Source organism: Pteropus medius, unplaced genomic scaffold (assembly GCF_902729225.1).
Source record: "Pteropus medius unplaced genomic scaffold, Ma_sr-lr_union100, whole genome shotgun sequence".
NCBI lineage: Eukaryota > Metazoa > Chordata > Mammalia > Chiroptera > Pteropodidae > Pteropus > Pteropus medius.
Genome location: NW_024343579.1, coordinates 818,972 through 842,534, shown reverse-complemented (window position 1 = coordinate 842,534; position 23,563 = coordinate 818,972). Strand labels below are relative to the sequence as shown.

Here is a 23,563-nt window from a genome sequence, read left to right as displayed (position 1 = left end):
TTTCCCTAGAGTTTTCTTCTCCTGCTGTTTTGGTGGCACTCTTCTGGTTAACAAAATGGGCTTCATCATGGGCCATTATTCGTGTTGCTTCATCTCTGTATTACTTTGCTGTGAGATACATGAGCCCTTCCTAGGCTGCTCGCTCAGGCTTGTGCTCTCCCCGCCTCTCTCATTCATTATTGGCGTATAGGAGGTATTGCACGTTTAAAGAAGCACAGCACAAATTCCTCCAAACATGAACAGACAAAGTCTCTAAGGAAGAAAAATCCCTGGAAAGAGGTGTCAAGGTCCATTTGAGCAGGCATCCTATTGTGTCAGAGTTGCTCCCAAGGAGCCCTTTCTTCTGCTCAGCCCTTGGAGGAAAGCACACTTTCTTGAATTTAGCATGGTTTTATAATACAATCTCCAAGTCCTTCTGACAGGCTAGTTCTAAGTATTCCTGATTACTTAGTATAAAAATTCTATTCATTCCTCCATCTCTAATGTTTGTTTGTTTTAACATTGCTGCTTTTGGAATTATGATCCTGGAGGCACAAGTCCTACAAAATGTCTAGAGTCAGTGTTTAATCTGGAGGGGCCTGTCTCAAGGATCAGGTGGTAATTGCATTTCTCTATTAAGTAACAGCCTAGGCTAGACTCTTTTCTTTATTAGGGATCTTGAGGACTGGAGAGGACAGGCATACCACAACTCTGCTGCTACCAGTATCTTGTTCCTTATATTGGATTGCCATGAGAATATGCAGATATAGAATGGTTTAAAGTTATTTTTCTCAATGTAGTAGTACAAAAAAATATTTAAATGAGGCTTATAACAATACCGACAACAAAAACAATCGGGCCAGCACTGCTAAGCCTCCGTTGGAACAGCCACTTTTTAACTGTGTTAGCTGTTGCTATTGCTATTTACCTTCATATTTTATATGTTTATACTGCTATCACTTGATTCATTATTTTAGATGTTGTTTGTTGACTTCTTATGATGGTGGATGAGAATCGGTCTCACAGACTATTATCAGTCAAGCTTGGCTAGTTTATGCTGCAAACCACTCCTAATTACCAGTAGCTTTACGCAACAGAAGTTTATTTCTTGCTGATGCTACGTGTTCAGCATAGGTGGGCAGGGGACTTCTGGCTCATGCTGGTCCTCCAGGCTGATGGAAGCTCCATCTCTACACCTGATTCTGTGATCTCTGCAATTGTGGCAAGTGATAGGGTGTTTGCACACTGGCTCTCAAAGCTTCTGCCAAGTAATGATACAGGTCAGTTTTACTCACATTTTATTAATGAAAGCAAACATGGCCATACTTAATCTGAAAAAAGGCCAGGAATTGCAGTCCTACCGTACACCCGAAAGGAGATGCCCTAGAATATCTGGGAACACCCCTAATGACTGCCACATAACCGCCTCCATCATCCCTCCCTTGTTGCCCTAACATAAGTAAATCACATATTTTTTTTTTCAAAATCAGTATTTCATGTTTATATTATTATAGCTTTACAAATACTGTCCACTGCCCAGACGATGCATTATGCTTACACGTTCTTGTTAAAATAATATTTTGCTTTCCCCAGTGTCAGTAATTTTTATATACATATGGTTTTCTTCTATTCTTACACCTCTCTGTTTTCTCTGGGCTCCCTTTTCCAGTTTGTTTGATTCAGCCTCTCTCATATTAGAGGCTTCCCTCAAATGTCTTTTGCTCCTTGGCTATCTATTCATATTTAAGAGTAGAACCCTCAAAAGCTGATTGGAAGTATTGGATGGAAAGGCAGAGCTTGTCAACTAGTGGGCCTTACTGTGGAGTGGTTGGGCAGCCTTTGTTGGAGGGCATCCAAATGCCAGTATATAGAGCAATTTCCTCTAGTGACCTTCACTTATTCAAAGATAGACTCCTTTACTCTGCCTGCAGGTATTTGGGGATTGGGAGTAGTAGACTGGCTGGTTCTTGGCCATTCCATAGATAGACTTTCACTTAATCCCTCTATTTTCTATCATCTTCCTCATACCACCCTCTATTATGCCTGATGTTCTCAGTGCCCTGAGTGTGTCTGATCCAGTGTCTTCAGAGAATACATATCTTGTTTCCTGGGAGCAAAAGGAGTAGACCGAACAATTACCTGGCTAGCTGCATGAGATGAAGGAAACGTGGGAGCTTGCTCTTCCATAGATATTCACTTCCTTTTTTCCTGTATCCTAACTCTAACGTTTGCGGTCCTCGGTATTTCTAAGTCCTAAGCCTTCCCAGGATTCTTTGGGAGCTAACTGGCTCACTTTTCATTGCCCCTTTTTTCTACAGGCATTTATGTTATAGCTTCCTTCATTCTTCTAAATTGATACACATTTCTCCATTCACCTTCTCATCTTCAAAAAATTTGTCGACAGTTCTCATCCACTAAGGTCTACTTTCCTATCTTTTTAGTCTGTGTGGACTTATACCTCTCTCTCTTCTCTCTTTTTTCTCTCATTCTTTTTGTTTTGTCTTAATTCCTTTACTGTTGTTTTAATGTGGTGTCAGGAGAGAAATAATTACATGTGGTCATTCTGCCATATTTAACCAGAAGTCAGGCTGTGGAAGAATTTTTAAAATGTAGTTTTCTCTACCTCATGTTAAACTGAACATGGCCTTAAAATATGCCCTTGATCTTCTAAATAAAAATAGCTTAGTACTTGGATAGGTGGCATGCTTTCACTACCAAATTTTAAAGTCGAAACTTGAATGTTGATGGAAATTAAAATGTGTTTAGCACTTTCTGACACTGAGCATAGTAAATAATGAATCAATCAATAAAAAAAGGGGGAAGATGCTATAATGGATATTCTCAGTTTCCCACTTCAGATCTTCTCTTTTCCCATTTCTACCGTGTTCCGGGCCCCTGGAGACTGACTTCTACAGACTGCATCACCCAGGCTCCCTTGTCCTCTGGCTTCCAGTGGGTTTGGCCACTGGGAGGTATTGGTGGAAGAAGGAGGAAGATCAGAGAGTTGGGAGGAAAGAGAGGTCTGGGTATTTATTTCTCTAGCTTCCTCTCAGCCAGGTCACATTTGGCTATGATTGTGTTCTTCTTCTTTGTGCCACACTTTCTGTTGGCTTGTCCCTTTCTGATAGCCTCAGCTTTTACCAGGTTCTGCTCTCCTCACTACTTCGGGTCTAAGGATGCTAACAGCTTCTCCCTGTTGCGCTGTCCCTTATTGGTCCCCTTCACCCTGCCCACACCTTCAGTTGTACCTTTGGAATGTGCTCTGTTTCCTGCCAGGACCCTGGCTGCTACAAGTGCTATAGTAGAGTTATTTCATCACCATCTGGGTACTTTTGGACAAAGTGCTTCACTTGATGGGCCAGAGTTTCTATATCTGAAAAGTGCTGAGGTGGCAAAGGGTGGTCTCGTCTCTTGTCTGAGAGCCCCTTCCATTTCTGCCATCTGCACTTCTAGATGATACGGCAGTGGTCAGTTGTCAGCTCTAGCTCTGGTTCTCTCCTTCTGACTCTGTGGACCACTGTGGATAATTCTGAGTGGTGGACGAGCATACATTTTTTTTCTTCCTTTATGAGGCAATTTGCTAGAGCAAAAAGAGTACAGACTTTGGAATCAGACCAGAGTTCACATTCAGGCTCTGCCACTTTCTTACTGAGTAAACTTGAGTACATGAGTAAACCTCTCTAAGTCTCAGGTTCTTCATCTTAAGATCAGAGTATATGATGGATAGTATTAGCTACCTACTCAATGGCCAATTCCTTCTTCTTTGCTAAAAGAAGACTGGTTTTCATTAGGTATGGAGTTGAACTTTAGGTGTTTTGATACTTGTAGCTTGTGGCAGACATTGCTCGTGTTTCCTGACATCTGCTTTTCTCCTCTGGGAACATGAAAGACTAACTTCCAAGCCTTCTTATAGTTAGGTGTGGCTGTGTCATCAAGTCTGGTCAGTGAGCTGAGAGAAAATTGCCTGTGTCACTTCTGCACTGGAGCCTTCATCAGTCGGGGCCCCTGAGCAACTGTGTGGAGCATAGACTTTCATCACCTTTGCCGTGAACATGTACCATGAGTGAGAAGTAAACTGTTGTAGTGTTCAGCCAATAGTGTTTTTAATTGATTTTTCAATTATAGTTGACATAACAGTAATTTCAATTACTGTTAGTTTCAGATGTACAACAAACGATTAGACACTTATATAACTTATGAGGTGATCACCTTGATAAGTCTAGTACCCATCTGATGCCAAGCCAGTGGAGTTTCGAAGTTAATTTGTCTGTTAATCCACAGCTGAAAGCATCCCTGTGGGCATAGATGTGATTTCCCTTGAAGGACTGTATGGAGCAGACTTTCTTGATTTGATTCCTAGCTCTGTTATTTATTAACTTGTATGACCTTGGTCAAGTTACTTAACTTTTCTGTGTCTTGGTTTCCTCGTCTGTAGTGCAAGGTTAATAATGCCTCTTCTCTCATGGAGTCTGAACGACTATTGAAGTTAATATACGTGAAGCTCTTAGAACAGGGCCTGGCAGGAGTGCACTTACGTGCTGTTCAGTGTTTGTTTTCAAAGAGAATGTATTTGAGAGTGTCCTGCACAGTGCGTGGCTCTCATCAACACTGTTGCTGGTGTCTTTATTGCTGTTGTAAGGATTAAAATGATCCATGTAAAGTCTTGGCACATAGTGGGCATTTAATATGAGCTTCTGATTATTTGGCAGTTGTGCTTTTGTACTTACGTCTGGATAGATGCCCCTCATCTGTTAGTTCTCTTAGAAGGATACAAGCATTGCTCTTTAAGACTTCCTTTACAACGTTGCAGGTAGCTAAGTGTTTAGATTTCAAAGGACATTTGTGAATATCAAGTAAAGAAGACATTGAAATGGCAGCAAAGCCTTTACTGAGCAGAGAAGGTACTAATTGGAAGGGATGCTATCCATAAGTAGGCAAAATGACCCACAGAGAAGCTACACTCATGAGAATCCAGTTTTGGATAATCACTATTCAACTGCATTTGTCATTTAGAGTCCTTAAACACTGTCTCTCCATGCTCTTCATTTTGCAGATGAGGGAACGTAAGCCCAGAGAGGGGGAGGGGCTGGTGTGGGATAACACAGTCAACGGCATAGGCAGGACTAGAGCCAGGTTTCTTGACTCCAAGTTCACTGCTAGGTAGAAAAAGCCAGGTTTGGTCTTTTAACATTTGTACCATTTGGAAACATGCTGAGCAGCCAAAACCCTGGGCTTGATGAGAAAATTGAAGTAATTCTGCTTTCCACTCTGCCCTTTGCACAGCTAGCTCATCATCTGTTTTGTTGGTACTGGTTAGCTCATGCCTTTGAATATATCAGAAGTGGCTTGATTTTCTCTACTTTGATACATCGGTTTCTTCATCGGCTGCAGGAGTGTCCTGTGCATTCTGGCTTTTGGATGGGCTGCCCAGAATCACCACGGACTTTGCTTCTTAGCCAACTAGAGGAAGGCAGACATGAAAGAGGCCTGCCAGTGTGTTTCCTTTGTGTGAGTTTCCTTGGACACAAACACAGGAGGGAAGTTTATATGGAGCAGCTAGTCTCCCCCCATTTTGTATTTTGCTGAGGCAGGTAGTTGAACTTTTTGAGGAAATCTGGGTTTTCTCTGTCTCGGGAAATTACTGATAACATCAGAGCCAGAAGGAGGTGAGTAAAATGGAAAAGAAAATTCATAAGAGTCACGCCAAGATTCAGATTTCTAACCCCACCCAGTTCTTCCCCAGTTCTCCTTTCAGCTGTGACTTGCTTCCCAGGAAGGAGAAAACAATAGTCTACTGATTGAATTTCTGTCTAAACTTCAGGCAATTAAAGGTGAGGGAAGTAAAACTTAGTTACATTTAGAATCAGAGTCCATCCATCTCCACTGGGAGGCATAGTCTGTGTGTCGTTTGCAAGAGGGGTCTGGTTCTGAAGCCAAACCTGGAAGTGCATTCATTGTGATAATTATTCTCTTGCTTAAAGTTTCTAGCTGGTCTTTCCAGGAAAGTGCAGCGATCTTATAATGAAGAGAAGAAAAAACATTCTAATTGTAACTTGGCTGGGCCCGTATCATGAGAACTGGAAAAACCTGAGATCTTGGGATAAAGGGAAAGCCACTGAACAGCTGGGATTTATGGTAGGGAACATGGGGTAAAGACTCAGTGGTTCCTTTCTGACACGCCTACCACCCGGAGAAATTAGGTGTCTACTCTGCTCAGTTTCCAAGAGCAGGTACCATGTTATTTAGAAAAGTATATTCACCTCTCCAGAGTTAATAAAGGGTCCCAGGCCACCTGGAAAAAAATGACTAGAAAGCCTAACTGGCACTTGCAAGTCATCTTTGTCTTTCTCTGCTAGCCCTTCCTCCTATTCTTCTCTCTAGCGCTCATTCCTTTAGTCAGTGAATACGTACTAGAGGTCAAATTGGCTATGTGCGTGACACAGTGCCAGCACCTCAAGTATAATGGTAACTAAAACAGTGTTCTCGTTAAGTTTTGCTATGTAATAAACCACCCTCAGAACTTACTGGTTTGATGCAACACCATTTTACAATATTCTGTAATTCAGGAATCCAGGCAGCGCTCAGCTAGTGACTCTCATTACCAACAGAAATCATTCAGAGAGATTCAGCTGGAGGATGGACTGGTCTGGTGAACCCAGCACATGGGCTTCCACTGCACAGGATACGATTTCTAGATCCCACGTTCTAAGAACAAAAAGTGCATTGTCTTTGGAATCAGACATAACTGGTCTTGAAGGGACTCTTGTACTCTCTAGTTTTATCCCTCTGAGCCTTATTTTGTCATCTATAAAAATGGGGATAACAATCATGACCTGATAGAGTCGTTTTAAGTGCAGTGCCTACCAAGAAATTGCTGAGAAAATGGTAGTTCCCAGCATGTTCCATCACAGTGTATTGACTTTTGTATTCAAAGCACACAGTACTGATGCCTTTCCCTTTACTGTCATTTACTTTAGGGTGTTTTCCTAGATGGTGATTGTGATTTGCTTCTAGAGCTGATCTTGACCACACTGTTACTGGAGCTTCTGGACTCTGGTCACATGCCATGTCTCTGTCACTCAGAGGAGATTGTCATCATATAGGTTGTAAGTAGCTATCACAATTTAAATGCCCGTTGTTACAATAGAGTTTTAGAAAAAGTTATCAGAACTTTTGCAAGAACATATGCTTAATGTGCACAAAGGGACCCAATTAGCAGAGCAACCTATATTAGTCAGGGCTCTCCAGAGAAACCGAGCCAATAGGAGAAGTTCCATGATCTGCCATCTGCAAGCTGGAGACCTGGTAATGCCAGTGGTGTAGTCTGAGGGCCTGAGAACCAGGAGCTCCAAAGGCAGGAGAAGATTGACATCCCTGCTCCATCACACAGTGGGAGATCAAATTCAACCCTCCTCAGCCTTTTCGTTCTATTCAGTGGTTTAGATGACCCCACCCATATTGGGGTGGGCCATCTGCTTTACTCTGTGAATTCAAATACTAATCTCTTCCAGAAACACCCTCACAGACACACCCAGAAATAATGTTTAATCCCATATCTGGTCATCTGATGGCCCAGTCAAGTTGACACATAAAATTAACCATCACACTGCCAGAAAACCCAGTTTGTTCTTTGTCTCATCTTCTGTCCAGCCAGGTATTTTCAGTTGCACCTATAGTCATCCAGATCAGCCTTGCTTGGAATTAATGGGCAGCAAAGTAGAATGAGAATTCATATAGATACCAGCAATTTGGGCAGCACTACCCTCAGGGTCAGGGTCAGGGTCAGGGTCAGGGTCAGGGTCAACATCAACGGGCCTTGCTTTGTTTGCTTAAGTCGGGACAGCCATGCTGGTCTTCTGGCCCCTGAGAATCTTGTGCTGTTCCTTCAACGTTTTCACTATTCACAGTTGCTGACTTCTCTGCTTTTTATATGATTTTTTTTGTATAATAAGATATACGTGATCAAATGCAAATAAAATAAGTATTCAGTGAAATGTAAGCCTCCCCTCTCCTAGACGATCCTGTGTTGCCTAGTTCCCTCCTCCAGAGGCAACTGCTACAGCCATCTTCCCGGGGACCCCCTCAGAGTGAGTCTGTACACACATCAGCATAAATGGAGACATTTGCCTGGTCTCAGGGCTTCCCCTCTAGCTTTGCCCACCAGTTTGCGTGACCTTTTGTTTTCTGTTCATTTCTCTGGAACCAGCCCTCTCCACTACCCTGTTTTAGCTTCATCGCTCTCTACTTCTCACCTGCTCTCAGCCTGCTGCCCTGACCTGGTAAGACCCTAATCTGGAACAGGAAGATGTAGAATTCATCATTTAGAAAGATGAAAGCATTTCTAGTTTCTATTTCCATTCTATATTGTCTAACCGTGCAAAATCAAATTACTCCTGTTCGTCTGCTACTGACTCCCTGTGTTCCATGAGCAAGCCATTTGCATTTTTCTTTACAACAACATCTTTTTCCTCAGGATGCTGTGGCAACTAATGTTTTAAAATTCTCAGAAAAAGTCATAATAATAAAACCTTTCCATTCTAAGCATCTAAAAATCGAATTGAGACCAAAGCAGAGAGAAGTATTATTAAAGAAGCTAAATAGTTTACAAACTCAGCAGTGCCACATTGAAGATTAAATCTAAAAGACTGGAATTCATTTAGGGCACATTTGCATTCTATGTCTGCAGATGTGGCCACATACACAGTTCACCAAATGCATCACCACAGAATAAGATGTGTTGAGGTATTTAGAAAATGGTAGCATCACACAGATAAAGGAGCAACTCTTTCTATCTGAGGAGGTGATAAAAACCTACAGAACCTTGTGCTGGACTCTGGAGGCCAAATGGGAAGTTTTCAGGGGGACAAAAGGGGAACGGGCTCTCTAAGCAGTGGGGAAAATAGCCGAATTGCAAGTGTGCCCTGGGATATTCTGGCAATGGTGAGCAGTCTATTTTGACTAAAGCTCATAGTGTGTAGCTGGAAAGATGGGCTAAAAACAGGCTTCAAAAGACATATTCCATGCTAAGAATTTTTTTTTTTTTCTATGAAATGATAGGAGGGCCCTGGAGAGTTTTAAGAATGAAAGTGATATTACTAACTTTTTATTTTAGATTCTTTTGGCAGCAAGTTGGAAATTGGATGGAGGGAGAGAGATAGAAGCTGGGATACCAGTCATCAAATGTTTCATTAGTCCCAAGTGAGAAAGAATGGAGCCTTGAACTAGGTCAGGGACAGTGGGGATAGAGAGCAGGGGTAAATTTAGATGACCTGTCTGACTTCTGACTATTTGGGGTAGGTGTGAAGGGCAAGAGGAGGAAATGAAAGGATGGCGGAGAGGGAGCGGGACTGGAAATGAGCCTGTCAAATTTAAGAGAGTTGGAAAGGGACTGAAAGATCAGCTAGCCTAAGCTAAGTACCTTTGGTTGCATCGCTACGGGTAGTAGTCTAGCCTCTTCCTTGAATACCTTCAGTGACAGAGTGCTCTTTGTATCTCAAGACAGCTTACTTCATCTTCAGGTTGCTCCATTAGAAAGTTCTTCAGGCTGCACCAAAATCCATCACTAGTATCTTCTGCTCCTTGGTCCTAGATTAAACTCCTTTGGGCCACTCAAGCCAGGTCAAATCTTTTGCCAGTGTGAAAGCTCTTCACATGCTTAAAAGCAGCTTTCATATGCTGCTGTATCTTCTCTTGTCTAGAGTAAGAGTTTAAAGTTCCTTCAGCTAGTCATCAGATGACATTGTTTTCCACCCACAAAAGGCACAAAAGGCTTCCTGTGGAGTAAATTGTGTCAATTTCTTGTGACTTTTTATTGGTCTAGATAAGCTCTGGACCGGTGAAGTTATGAAAGGAACCTCAAATTAAAAGTGACTTGGACCCCAATAAACTTAATTTAAAAAATTAAATTGATTTTTTTTTAAAGTGACTTGGTAAGGAAAGCGTATGGAAGTATTTGAGAATGAGGTAATAATAAAGGCCAGTCTAGTAACGCAATTTTAGAAGTTTAAGCCTTGAATCAGTTAGGGCTGGTAGTGATACCATTAACACGGCTATCACCATGATCTGCAGAGTGAAAATGTTAGGAAACCACAGGCTCTGGGGTAGGAGAGGCCTTTCAAGATCAGCTGGTCCAGCTCCATCATTTTACAGATGGGAAGATTGAGGTTCGATGAGGCAAGGGACATGCCCAGTGTCCCACAGCTAGTAAGTGGCAGAGCAAAGACCAACCTAGGTCTTCTGATTCCTTAACTTGGGACACAAGCAAGAGCCAGCTAATAAAGGACACCCTTTTACCACCTTCTTTCTAATTACTGTCAACAATGTATATTTCACTCTGAAATATATTTCAAATGATATGGAATTATATGAGAAAGTTTTAAGATTCTTGAACTGCTCTCTAGAGCATCGCTGCCACACTCACCAAAGACTTAGCAGCTCATGCCATTTTGAGTCTTGGATTGATGTGAATATCAGTGAGGATAAGTCTCCATTTATTTCAAACAAGTTGTACACTTAGTGTTTTAATAACATAAGAATGTTGATAAGGCATTTAAAAGTAGGCATGGATATATTGGCCAATAATGCATATTATTGTGTGATGAAACACTGATGCCATGTAATGATAATATTGCCACATTGGTATAAGTAGAAATTCAAAACGGCAGAATTCCTCCTGACATGTGAGCAGTGTGCATGAGTTTTCAAGTTTGGAAATGGGGAGCTGTTGCTAAGATTCTGGGTTTCGGAGACATGGCACGCACTCTGAAGGTACGCTCCATAGATATTTTTTTATCTGATAAAAATAGAGAGGGCCAATGTCCAAATTTCATATTCTCCCAAAGGGTCAGAATTGCACACCTCCCACGACTCTAGGTCCCTCTCAAGCTGAGGGCTTGCAGGTGGGAACTAGTAATTGAGATGAGCCAGTGGCTTTGTGCGCAGGTGACCCAAGCCTGGTTCTGTCTCTGTGAAGGACTTTCAGAAACATGCAAGGACTTAGCAGTGTGACCAAATGAAAGTCTTCAAGCTTAAAGGCAGAGTTACTTATCATAGTTGTGGCTGCCAGCTCAGACTTAATGAATGTACCACAGGATATAAGTACTACAGTCCCTTTACCAGAAACCAGTGCATGTTAGGTGACCAGGGGTGTGACACACTCCAAAACGTTCAGAGAATAGAGGGACAATTGCGTGACCATGATTCTGTCAGGGATGTGCTATAGTCTGCTATCAGAACTTATTTTTTTCTTTTTGAATATAGAGATCTCCTACAGCTATTATATTTATTTTTTATTAATGTATAATTGACGTACAGTATTATATTAGTTTCAGGTGTGCAACAGAGTGATTCAGCATTTGTATACATTGTGAAATGGTCACCACAACAAGTCTAGTTACCATCTGGCTCCTTGCAAAGTTAACACAATATTATTAACTATACTCCCCATGGCGTACATTACTTATTTATTTTATAAATAAATGATGCATTTATTTTATAGCTGGAAGTTTGTACTTCTTTGTCCCCTTCACCCATTTTGTCCCCCTCCCAACCACACTCCCCCATGGCAACCAGAAATCTGTTCTTTGTATCTATGAGTCTGGATTTGGTTTTGTTTTGTTTGTTTTGTTTTGTTTTGTTTTTTTAGGTTCCACATCTAAGTGAAATCATGTGGTATTTATCTATCTCTGTCTGATTTATTTCACTTAGCATAATGCCCTCAGGGTCCATTTATGTTGTTGTAAGTGGTAGGATTTCTTTCTTTTTTGTGTCTGAGTAGTATTCCATTGTGTGTGTGTGTGTGTGTCTGTGTGTGTGTATCACATTTTTATCTAATCATCCATTGGTAGATACTTAGGTTGCTTCCATATCTTGGCTATTGTAAATAATGCTGCAGTAAACATAGGGATGCACATACCCTTTAGTGTTGCTTTATCTTCAGATAGAAAACAGTAGTGGAATTGCTGGATCATATAGTAGCTCTATTTTTTATTTATTAAGGAACCTCCATACTGTTTTCCATAGTGGCTGCACCAATTTACAATTCTACCAACAGTGCACGAGAGTACCTTTTCCCCACATCATCGCCAACACTTATTATTTTTTTGTTGTTTTGATAATAGCCATTCTGACAGGTGTAGGAGGATCTGAATAGACATTTTTCCAAAGAGGATGCCCAACAGACACATGAAAAGATGCTCAGCATCACTAATCATCAGAGAAATGCAAATCAAAAATACAATGAGGATGGCTTTCAGAACTTCTCTACAAGGAATTACCATTACCAATTTGTTTAAAAATCCATGGAACAATCTCAGTAGGTGTATATGAATGATTTATTTTGAAAAGTCCATTTAAACTCAGATATAGATCGTATTTTGAAAAGTCCATTTAAACTCAGATATAGATCATATTTTCCAGAAAACACGCACCCATAAAATATAGCAAATTTGAAGAGAAAATTAACGTTTGAGAGAAAGGAGTATAGAAAACCTGCTAAGTGCCCTTTAAAAACATGGGCCTACGTCTGTATTCCAATCCTATAAGTTAGCCTACCATTACTCATCTATGCCGTAATTTATACAATATTGATTTTATTGTCCCACTTTTGGAAACACTCTGTCATGTATATTTATGATGACTCATAAATGTTCAAAATAACATCTGGAGACCAAGTCACTCTTCAGAGTCAGGGAAATAGAGGGCCGTGAAGAGAGATTAGAGCCCATAACTGGGCCAGTATGTAGACCTGAGAAACCTGCCCCAGACAAGTTCTCTTGAAAAGCAAATAAAGGAAGCCCTCAAATAATAGGAGTTTAAAATGAAAATTTAAAGATGGAAAGTCGTGGAGCCCGAAGTGATGAATCCATTTGAAAGCCCTCATTTTGTCTTGTCCAGGAATCTTCAAATGGTATGTTTGTAAAAGGAATTGATACTCAAGCATTCAGCTGTACTAGGCATCAAAATTCTCTGGTTGAGCAAATTGCAGCTTCGGCATATTAGCACTTCCTGAACACATAACTCCCAGTTACAGATCTCAGACCTGGAGCTGCTTACGTCATCAAGTCAGTACCCTGGGACTCACGACTCCAGTTGTATTGGTGTGAGTTGGGGAGTCAATGTTATTGTCTCACCCGGAGTAGCTAAAGGTCTTTACTCCTGGAAGGGGTTGGGAGAGAAATTGACTGCTTTGCTCCCATTTACCTCATCTTGCATTAGAAACAAAGCACAAAGTTGGCTGGGATCAGTGTTAGCATTGCCCACAGCTGCTGAACTCTGATTTAACCAGATGCCATAACTATAGCAACGGGGAAATATTGGAATTTTGAGATTAACATGCTACTGAAATTTACTAAATATAGCACACTTTGTGGTGGGGTGCATATTGTAGGTATTTCCTTTATTTTTCAAATGACAAAATAACTCAGGCTTTGGAAGGAAAGTTAATTTATTATATGTGATAGCTACTGAAGTCTCCCTATGCCCTTGATCTGCATCTATATGTGTGTGATAAGTCAGCTTGATTATCCAAGGCATGGATGGAAATTGAGCTATCATCAAGCTATCTTCTGATTTGCGTGGGTGTTGGAATTTTATCTTTGGGGTTTAGTGGAAAAAGAACCTCAGGCTCAGAGTCAGGAAACCTAAGTCCCAGCCTCTGTTATTAAATCATTATGTGATCTTAGGCAAGTCTCTAAAGGCACTTTGGGTCTCAGTTTCTCCATTTGTTAGTGCCGGGAGCTGAACTCTTGCAGCTGTCTTATTCTAGGATTCTGAGATATTTACGGTTATGTTTCTCTCTACTTTGGAGGGTACTCACTGACACCCTGTGGAATGAGAAAGAGAGATCCATGTACCAAGATCCCTGGACCAGAGAAATGGTGATAGGAACAACTGAGCCTTCCTTACTCTCTGTACTCTGCAAGCCCTATAAGGAGATTGACTATTGGCTTCATGCTCTGTCAGTCCTCCTTTACTTACAGCTGGGCCTATGTGGCCTCCAGATGTTGGCCATCATCCCCACTCCACCCCATTCAGCAAGGCTCTGAGCCCTATCCTGACCATAGTCAAGGGAGATTTGAAGGGTCCAGGGTCATTTAGGCAGTGTAGCTCTAAGTTCTCCTCCGATTCTGTGCCTCAGTCCTAATAAATAGATTCCTGATGGTTTCCTTTGACCGATCCCTGTCCTTCTCCTTCACATGCAGGTGCTCATTCCTTGTCTGTTTCCTATACTTTTTTTTTTTTTTAAACTAGAGAACCTGTCTGAATTAGCTTCATGCTTGGTATCCTTTTCTTTTGCAGATTGGAATTCTGTTGCATTTTTTAGTATTCTTCAGGTCTGAGCTTGGCCACTGCAAGAACACTCTGGATTTGCCCATCAGCCTGTCCAAAGAGATCTCTGTCTATGGCTCGCATCTGAGACTCAGTGATGCCTCATAGCCCACTCTGCAGCACAGCCCCTTGTTGCTTACTGCTGTTTTTTACTAAAGCTGCTGCCTACCTTGCCTGGACCTCATTATCAGGCCGTCTTAAGGTATGTTCCTTTTCCTTTCTGGGGACATTGCCCGTTGCTCACTTCTGGACCATCCTGACACTGGCTATTAGCCTCTACTTCTCACATCTCATTGGAGACCTTACCCTCAGAGCCCTCCAGGGCCTGCCTGGTCTCGGGGGTTTGGATCTCCCCAGGCTGGTCTATCCCATCCCTGGCCAGTTTCCAGTTACTGTCTACAAAGTCTTCATGGGCATTCCTTGGGCCAGATTGCCCTACCTGAACCCATCTCAGGATGGAAGCTACTGTGTCCAGACTCATCCACTGTGTGCCTGTTAACAAAGCCTTCCAAGCAAACAGCCTGTGCAGTAAATGACTTTCGTAGGCTAAATTCAAGTTGAAATTCTAAGGTGGATGATGAGGGAGAATTTCTGTATCTCTGCAGCATAAAATAGGGAGAAGGGATGCTGTTGGGAATTTTTGAGCCAGCAAGAGATAATTAGGTGAAAGGCGAAAAGTACGTTTGTGATCTTTTTGGAAGCAAAGTTAACATGTGAATATCTATGGTGACATCATTGTTACTAGTTGGTAGCCTAGTAGTATTCAGCTCCTTGCAAAGGTGCTTCTAGTTTAATGACATTACCCAGAGGTCCACCCCCCATAGCAGGGGCATGTGCTCTGGCTAGCTATGTGCCCTGGTGCCGAGGACTTACTCTTTCTGAACCTCAATTTCCTCATCCACCAAATGAGGCTTTGTACAGATAATATCTTTGCTCATTTATAAGCTCTCAGGGTGGTGTCAAGAATACCAGTTAGTGTGAAAGTGTTTTACAAACTGTAACATATCATACAGATTATCCGGTTTTCCTTTCCAGATGGGCGGGGGCCACAGACATGGAACCTGTTGCTCAGTGTTGGTGGACAGCAAAGATTAGTATCAGTGTCCTGAGGGAATAGCAGGTCAGAAATAAGGCAAACAGCCTGATATGGAGCCAGATGAGACGAGGGAGACAGTCCACAAAGCCGAGTGCTTTGGGGAGCCAGCAATGCCGATGCACGGGGAAGCTTGAAGGAGAGGAATTTCCTGAGTGGAGAGGAATTTCCTGAGCTAGAGTACAGGGGCTACTGACTTCTTTTTGTTTGGTGCCTGCTGTTGCTGCTCTAGCAGCTTAGACTGAAGCTATTTTGGAAGCAGTGAATAGAGTAGAAGAGCAGACCAAATCGAGGGCCTATTCTCATAAGATCTGCCAGGATTTAAGGACCAGGGAAGGGGCACAAGGCCATTATCAGCCAGCCCAAGTTAAACCCAATTCAAAGGAGAATAATAAGTGGCCTGGGTGACCAGCAAAGGCAAGCCACGTTTGGACACTGTGATTAATATGTGTCAACTTGGCTAGACTATGGTACCCAGTTGTTTGGTCAAACAAAGTCTAGGTGTTGCTGTAAAGGAATTTTTTTTAGATGTTATTAACATTAAAATCAATTGACTTTGAGTAAAGCAAATTGCCCTCCATAACGTGGGTGAGCTCATCCAATCAGTTGAAGGCCTTAAGATTAAAGACAGGATTCCCAAAGAAGAAAGAATTCAGCCTCAAGGCTATATCACTGAAACCCTTCCTGAATTCTAGCCTGTGGGGCCTACCCTGCAGATTTTGGACTCAAGACTGCAACATCAATTCTTACCTGAATTTCTAGTCTATTGATCTGCACTACAAATTTCAGACTTGTCAGCCCCTACAATTATGTGAGCCAATTCCTTAAAATTTCTCTCTGTCTCTCTCTCCATATATCTATATCTATATCTGTAGATATATACCCTGTTGGTTCTGTTTCTGTGGAGAATCACATCTGAAACAGACACCATGAAGATGGCATATAGCTTACAGGAAAGGCAATTGAAAGATCCTGGAGAGCCTTCTGAATTTATTTACCAACATTTTCAGTTGGTTACAGTGTAGTAATTGAATCCATACTATGTCTACTAAGTAAGTATCTATCGTGCCATGGAGGTTGGTTGGCAGGACCTCCATCAACTCAGATCCCTGAGAGGACAACCCACAGCCTGAGTGGAAGACCCGCACTTTATGGCAGAGAAGCTTTACTGCCCTGAAGAGAGCACTGAAGGCTGAGCGTCCTCTACCTGGAGCATAGAGATCTGACTAGAGAGGGCCTCCAGCTCTGCCAGGTTGCTAATGGGGCCAAGAAGGACTTCTGCGGGTCCTCTCACTCAGACTTAATAGAGTCAGCATCATTGAAAGTTGGTGTTCATCTGGTCTGACTCCTCAGTGTACAGATGGGGAGAGTGAGCCCAGGAGAGGAAGGATCGCTTTACAGCAAGTTAGTGGCACAGCCAGGCCAGCATTCAGATCTCTAGATCGGGGGTCCTAACCCCTGGGCCATGGACTGGTACTGTCCGTGGCTTGTTAGAAACCAGGCCACACAGTAGGAGGTGAGCAGCAGGAAAGTTAAGCTTCATCTGTATTTGCAGCTGCTCCCCAGCGCTAGCATCACTGCCTCAGCTCCACCTCAGATCATCAGACATTAGTTGCTCATAGGAGCACCGGTCCCCAGTGCCAGAAAGATTGGAGACCGCTGCTCTAGATAACAAGGCAGGAAGAGAAGAAAAGAGAAGGAAAGAAAAAGTTCGTTTGATAAAGAGAAGTGTAGATTCCCACTGCACTTTTTCTATGGGCCATTTGGTGAGTAATTATCCCAAAGGAAGCATCCTATTTTTCACAGCTGGATAGAAAGGAAGGAAAATAGAAGAGTCTGAAAATTAAAGTGATATAAAATAGAAAACATTTATAAGGGCTGTCACTGCTAAATCACAAAATTGAAGATGAGCAGTATAAATGGGTTTCATTGAAGAGCAAATTAGCTGTCCTGTGGAGTTCTCTAATAGCAAGAAAGCCACTGCACTTGGTCCAGCCATCTTGGCCAAAGAGTGTTCACCCTTGTTAAAATAAAGGTGCACCTTGATTGCTTCTGGACCAGCTCTCCATATTTCTCCCCACATTTGCTCAGGAATTTGGTTATGTCCCATGAGCATACCGAATTGAATTGATCAATGAAAATGGCATATGCGTTCATTTGTTTTAACTTGATTCTGATAGCTTCATCCATTAAACTTACAATGAAGTTGTAATTCTTTTTAAAAATATAAATTAAAAAACCTCCTGGCAATTCATAATCACTTTAGAATACATCAGGATGAATTCGTAAAGGTGATTCCTTTGCATTCAGTATTGCTGCTTTGTGCCTATGTTTTCCACTGATGATTTAGTAGTATAAATCCCCCTTATACATCATTGAAAGTGTTAGGATTTATACGGTGGAATATAGTATGCATTAGTCCTTCTAGAAAAGAGTGGATGACCTAGTAGAGTTTTATACCTTTAATTCCTACCGTTGTTTGTGGAATGGCATTTCGTAATGAACCGTTGTATTTGGGAAAGCAGTGTTCTGCAAATAGCATAGATTATAACCAATATGGGATATTTTACTGTGCTTTCCATGGCGTCCCTCGGCTTCTCACTAAGATACATCCTCACAGCAAAGCATCTTTCATGGCCAAAGGAGAACATTAACCTCTGTTCTGCCCCTTCCCTATTGGGAGCACAGCACAGCTCTGATCAGCTCCTTAAAGGCCCTTTTTTTTTACACTCTCTTGTAGATCCGCAGACAGTATTTGCAAAGCATATTGGAACCTTGGCCAGTGGCACTCCTGAAGTCGGGAAGGTCATCATCAGCTCTTTCCTTTGGTAGCTTTCCTTCTATTTTTTTTTTCTTTTTTGAGGTAGTGAAAACTGCTCCAAGTTGCTTCTGTGATCTCCGATTCTCCCCTTCTTTTTATATCCTTTTCTCCTTTCTCATATACCCACTGATGGAGCAATTGAATAACTTTCATTCATTCATTCAAGCATTTACTGAGTCCTGCTTCGTGCAAAGCACTGTGCAATGTTCTGAGTTTTTAGAGTTATTCTTTTCCAGTGGTGATGTTCCTTTTAAAATTATAAAAGTAATACATATTCGTGGTAAAAATACAAACAGTGCAAAAGGATGTAAAATGAAAAGAAGAGCCCCTTCAAGCCCCTAGTCTCACTCCTTTGGCATATTCATCAGTAACAATTCCTTGTGTGTCTTTTCAGAACTTTTCTATGCATGTAATAGTGTGCATGTACATTCATGCATATATTCATGCATACACAGGTACATATCTGTACATACATGCTTTTTCAGGAAACACTAATTGGGACATGCTAAAAGCAATTTTGTCCTTCTACTTCCATGCACATCTTGGTCTGCTTTCCATGTCAGCACATGTAGTCTGCTGATTCACTTTAAGACCGCATGGTTGAAATGTGACTTTAGGAAAGCCCTGAGATTTTGATGAGTTTTCTGTAGAGGGCACTACAGATCACCAATTTTGAATGTATAAACTCAATTTTCATTCACTGTCCTCGGGTTTCTTTTGCTTTTTCTTTATATTGGGGACATAGTTATGTATTCTTTCTCTTTTTTTAATGCCCACAGCACCTGGTATTCCTAGGTGGTCTCCCATCCAAGTACTAACCAGGCCCAACCCTGCTTAGCTTCTGAGATCAGATGAGATCAGACACGTTAAGGGTGGCACGGCCTTAGACTAGTTATGTATTCTGATACTTGAAGGATTCCAATGGCTTGCAAATAGTTTGGGTAAAAGTTAAAAGTAGCTTGATCAGTTTCCTTCCCCACATACCAGGTATCTACTCTGGCCTTGGACCACTCTCAAAGTAGCTCCCCAGTCTCCAGAGCTTGTCCCAGTACTTGATGACAGTTTCTTTTCTCCTTTTCATAAGTTTTCTGTAGTGTCAGCCTACATTTTCTGGTCTGGCCTCATTGACTATAAAGTTCTTGCTTATTTGGACATACCGTATCCTCACTGGTTTTCATTTGCCCATGTGCAATGTGACTCCTCTCTCAAAAATCTGCTAATTCTGTGTCACCCTTATTTGAGCATTTACTATACGTTACATATTGTGAGCCTCGTTTCTTTTATTCCTCACAACAAACTCATGAGGGAGGTGCAGTAATTCTCCCCAAATGATACATGAGGCACAACCTTCTAGGGTCAGATAAACTTGGGTTCAAATTTCAGCACTTCCACCTACTAGCTGTGTGACCTTGCACAATGTCCTTAACCTTTCTGTGCCTCTTGTATCATTTGGGGATAATTACTGCACCTCCCTCGTGAGTTTTATGAGGATTGGAGGAAGTGAAGCTCACAATATCTAATGTACAGTAAATGCTCAGATAAGTGAGCTGGCTTTTAACCAGCATGTGTACTGTCTCCCTTAAGTCACCAAGTGCTTGTTGGCTGGCCAGTCATAACAGAGCAGCCCTAGCCTTTCTGTGAGCCTGTGATTCTCTAAGGGCAGGCCACAACAGCCACTCCCTGACTCCGTGCAGCATGACAGGCTCCGCAGGAGGGTCCTATTGAGAGTTCTCTCTTGCTGGAATAGCATTTTCTTACACACTAAACCATGGGAAAGTTTTTTATGGGGAGGAAAGGGGAGGACTTCCTGCTTATAATTCGAGCTGAGAAGAGATTCCCACTTTGTGAAGCTCCACAGTCCTTCCTGTAAAATGCTCTTATAAGACCTCAGGCAGAATCAGCAGCTGTTGGGCATTTTTGTTTCATCTCTTCATGCTCCACCTCAGAGATACAGATTTACAACCCTACTTTGACCTAAAACAGCAATATACAAGAGAAACTGGTCTTTTATTTGCCAAATCAGAGTTCTCCAGTTTCTCTATCAATTCTGCTGCCCTAGGTATTCCTTTGTGAATTCAGGTTTATCTGAATGAGGTGTCTAAGAGAAGCACATGGTAACTAGATGATTTCTATCCCAGTCTCTTTCTTTCCCTGGTCTCCAATCCTGATTCTCCAACTGCCTTGTCTTTATGCTTTAGGGATTCATAATCAGGATATGGTCATGGCCCAGTTGCTGAATTGGGCATTTCTGAGTCTAGAAGACAGGTCATTCCAGATGTTAGGAAAATGCCTTTTATTTCTTCAGCGTCTGGTAGAAATCGAATGGTTGGAAGAGTGTTTTGTTTGTTTACTTACTTATTTTCAAGTTTTTACTTTTATTCTGTTTTATTCCCAGCACTAGAAAATAAACCTGAAAATCTGGAAAGGGAAAGACCAAACCAATAGTAATTGCTCTGGAATTGTGGGACTTTTTCAGTAATAAATGTCTGGATGATGTATTTATTCCAGTTCCAATCCAATTGAATTCAACAAATATCTGTTGAATGCCTGCTGTGGAAAAGATAAAGAATGAGTAAGACATGGCTCTCACCCTCCAGGAGTTCACAGTTAACAGGGAAATCAACATGTACACTGTTAATTCTCATCCAAGGAAGACAATAATAAAGGTATATATAGAAGTTTAAACAAGGTGCTATGGGAGTATTGGAGGAGTGAAAAAAACTTTAATTAGGGAATCTGGAAAGATTGTTTTTGAGAAAAGAAGGTTTTGAGCATGGTCTTAAAGAATTGATGAGACTATTTATAGGCAGACATTGAGGTTTAGGCTGAGGAGCCACTCTCTCTCTGGGTATGAGAGCAGAGAATGACGATTGGTCTGGTAGGGCGGACAGCGGTAGGAAATACAACTGGAAAGGTACGGCTGACGCAATTTATGAAGAACCTTGATATAGGCTAAGGGTTTGGACTTGCTCTGTAGACTAAAGAAGTCTTAGATTAGCACCCCCACCCCAAATCATAGAGGAATCTCTTCCCTATCATCACAGCCTCTGGGTGTTTCACAGTGGTCTCTGTACAGATGCTTTCCAGTTACACTCATATTCATTTGATGAAGATTCTCTATATGAGAAATACTCCACTTTAAAAAACATGTCACATGGGATTGATTTAAATGGTCCCAATATTATCAATCATGCATTTAATTTATTTCTCTCCCCAGTAGTGTATATACTTTGATTATATTGACTAAGATCACAGTCCACGTTGATATAACCCAAGAGTAATTATTGATGATCTAGGTGGTATTGCATTTGAAATTTATCCTCCCCTGTCTTCAGTTCCATTCATTTTGAGCTTACACTAAACCAGTTCTAACTGTTCCATCAGGTGGCTCTTTTACTGGCTCTATTTGTTGTCTTTCTCTGGTGTTCCTAGAATGACAGATTAAATTATATCAGATGCTTCTCTCTCTAAGATATGTTAACTTTGCACCATCCTCTTTTACCATTCAGCCTGTCATCCTATCACAAACAGGCATTAGCTTCATTTGGCATGATTTGTGTTTGAAGAATCCATATTAACTACTGTTTATCACTCAGGTTTCCCGTAGGTACTCATAAATGACTGCCTTAATAATTGTCCTCACAGCTTACCAGATATTGAAATTAAATTTATGAGTTTAATTCCATGAGTTCCCTGGGGATTTCTTTTAAAGAAAAATGGAACAAGGCAGTTTCATGACTCATAGCAACTCTTCCATAATAAACCAGTGTGATTAAAAAAAAAAAATTTTGCAAGGAAACAAATTTCAGTTTTAGCCTTCCAAAATGATTATTATAAAAGTTAACAAATAATAAGATATTCTGAAATACTAAAAGACATCTTGTGTTCTTTAAAACTCTGTATTTACTGCACTTACACATATTCTTAAGGGCCACAACAGATGACTAAAAGTGTTAATCCACTAGTTTATAGTCCTTTGTGAAATTTGGTCTTTTTATATTCAAATTATTGCCCACTTTATATTCAAAAATAGCCCAATAATGGCACTTTTTAAAGGTTATTTTGTAAGTGCTGTCAGTCAGGCATATGCTAAAGTACTGTTTCAGGTTTTTGAGATAAACTTGCCTGCCACAATTGTGGTTAACTATTTTATAACTGAATCATAATGCACAGACCTGAGACCTGAGTCTTCTCTTCACTGAGTGCAGTGCGGGGAGAATTGTAAGTAGGCTGTAGATGGACCATAGTTACCTCTAAAATTTGTGACTGACTGGGAAAGGATTGATGTACATTTGATAGCCAATGTAGGATGCCTCGAAAGGGATGGATGCATAAAACATTCAGTGAATGTTCTTGGTCAAGTTTAGATGTCTATAGTTGCCCAGCCAAGACTGCCTGCTACTCTAGCTAGGAATGTGTGGAACGACTGGTTGACATCAGTCATAGTAGGAAATTTATCAGTTTTCTCCAACTGAAGCAGTTTGGGCCCAGTGAAGAGCAACATGCTGATGCAATAGTCCCCCTTTTCTTAACATTCCGTAGGAAAGTGGTCAGACGGCGCCTCCTCTTTGAGCCATCACCAGTCCCCTTCCCAGTGACTTGGTCCAAGAGGCAAATTATGTTTAAAAGCAATTTGGTGGTGTCATCTTTTTTCATTAGGTATGGCAGATATTCTGGAAGCTCTGTCATGGTGCATTTTGCTTTGGTGCCTGTCACGACTATAGTGCATAGGTTTTTTACTTGTTCATATGAATGTTTTTATTTCAGAAACTGATGTCTAGGGCCATGAAGCAGCTGAGCAGTGGGAAAATCCTCCACTATGCAATCGTGGTCTGGGATAATATTTAGGAAGAGAGAACATGCATAAGTTACCTACCAACCTGATGGAAATGGATTCCAGACCTGGCATACCATGCCTCACTCTTCACCAGTGCGCTCCTGAAAGAGAAGCCCATGGTGAGCAGTTTAGAGTTTGTTACTGGGAGGGAAACATTGGGTTTCAGGAGAAAGTATTTAGATGGCATTTTAAGAAGCCATTCCTTTTTTGGTAGAGTAGAAAAATCTACCTCTGAGCCTGTGGTGTGATCTTTTTCTCTAGATGAACACGATGACTATCTCTCGTGCATTTTTCTGATATTTATTCTGCAAATCAGCTGCACGAACCCCTGCCACTCTCCTGAATAAGCTTCCAGGCATTACGTGCATGCTGTGTTCCTGTGGAGGGATGGCAGTAATCTCTGCTAAGATAAACTGGAGCTTCTGTGGATAAAGCATAAACACAGTGAAGTGTGTATGGCTGGAAGATTTAATGCCTCTACAGGTAATTTTTTTTGGAGGGAGGA

General features: G+C 41.4%; 1 long non-coding RNA gene and 1 pseudogene across 2 annotated transcripts in view; one reads left to right on the top strand and one right to left on the bottom strand.

Annotated features, from left to right (window-relative positions):
- LOC120606389 (uncharacterized) overlaps nucleotides 1-23,563 on the top strand; it is a 192,068-nt gene that overhangs the window by 21,845 nt on the left and 146,660 nt on the right. For both annotated transcript variants that reach the window (XR_005653881.1, XR_005653882.1), the window contains exons 4-7: nucleotides 6,957-7,085; nucleotides 14,278-14,509; nucleotides 22,989-23,177; nucleotides 23,320-23,541. This is a non-coding gene — a long non-coding RNA (uncharacterized LOC120606389). The remainder of the gene's footprint in view (nucleotides 1-6,956; nucleotides 7,086-14,277; nucleotides 14,510-22,988; nucleotides 23,178-23,319; nucleotides 23,542-23,563) is intronic.
- LOC120606400 (uncharacterized) lies at nucleotides 18,992-19,110 on the bottom strand (annotated as a pseudogene).